At 47.8% G+C, this 1,365-nt stretch overlaps 1 pseudogene; it reads right to left on the bottom strand.

Moving 5' to 3' along the window:
* Positions 1–941: 941 nt before the first annotated feature.
* Positions 942–1,059, bottom strand: LOC126203099 (5S ribosomal RNA; annotated as a pseudogene).
* Positions 1,060–1,365: the final 306 nt, after the last annotated feature.

The raw sequence follows: 1,365 nt of genomic DNA, 5'->3' as shown, positions 1-1,365 counted from the left end.
GCCGACAGACGGACGGACAGCTGGCGGCGGCGGTGGCGGTAGCAGCAGCAGGGGCAGGGGTCTCTTCCAAATGCGCTGATTCCACCCTGGATGTAGCCCAGGCAATGTAAACTTCTCACTTGGTATCGAGGGGATCCAACACCCGAGAATCACAGTTGGTTCTGACATTTAGCGTCTTATAAAATGATCAGATAATCACAACTGTTTGCACAACGGTTTAGACAGGATATCTGCATGATGGGGAAAAGTGGCAATTGACTCTAAATAATGAGAAATACGAAGTCATCTACAGGGTGAATATAATTAAACTTTCAAACCTCTGTAGACGTAACACCACTGGTCAGAGTGACGTCAAATTGCAGCGGAATATTTTCAGAGAAGGGGGAAAACGTACAGCAGAAGAAAAATAAATAGTTACAAAATGTAGTAATAGATGGCGCTTTAAGCATTATAATTTAATAGTGGTCGACTACAAATGATAAATGAATCATACAACAATGCCTAAGGTGTACGTTTGATGTTAAACAAGCTATACTGCTCAGTGTGCTGAGGTATACAGGTGTGATACTGTTAATTACGTAAACCCATCCACCATGGCGAGATCAAATCACATCGGATGGGTCCAAGTTCAGAATGTGTTGCGCAATGCAGCTGTTTGCAATCGGAACACGGAAGACAACATCTTTCAGATAGCCTCATGGTCGGCACGGCCACGCTGTAGGGAAATAAAAAAACTCCTCCCGAACAGGCCATGAAGGCTCAAAGGTACCGACCGGCCGCCGTGTCATTCTCATCAACAGGCGTCACTGGATGCGGATATGGAGGGGCATGTGGTCAGCACACCGCTCTCCCGGCCATATGTCAGGTTCCGAGACCGGAGCCGCTACTTCTCAATCAAGTAGCACCTTAGTTTGCCTCACAAGGGCTGAGTGCACCCCACTAGCCAGCAGCGCTCGGCAGACCGGATGGTCACCCATCCAAGTGCTAGCCCAGCCCGACAGCACTTAACTTCGGTGATCTGACGTGAACCGGTGTAACCACTGCGGCAAGGCCGTTGGCCTGTGGGGAAATGGCTGCTGATAATTCTAGTATTTCCGAAACGGCGCTTCAGCAGCTGTTTAACTGGATTTGCAATGTGTGGAGGTGCGCCATCTCCACACGTCCACTCTGTTGGAGAGCTGGAATGATGTGGTTGCGAAGAAGACACTCATAGCGCTTACCAGTGACAGTACAGGTAATAGGACTGGAAGCACTTGTCATTTCGAAAAAATATGGCTCTGTGATAAACGATGCCGTAAAACCGCACCACACAGTTATCTTTTCAGGATGAAGTGGTACTGGTTGATTTTCGTATGGATTTTACAT

This window comes from Schistocerca nitens, chromosome 1 (assembly GCF_023898315.1).
Source record: "Schistocerca nitens isolate TAMUIC-IGC-003100 chromosome 1, iqSchNite1.1, whole genome shotgun sequence".
NCBI lineage: Eukaryota > Metazoa > Arthropoda > Insecta > Orthoptera > Acrididae > Schistocerca > Schistocerca nitens.
Note: the sequence above shows the minus strand (reverse complement) of the source record. Positions and strands in the feature narration are given on the sequence as shown.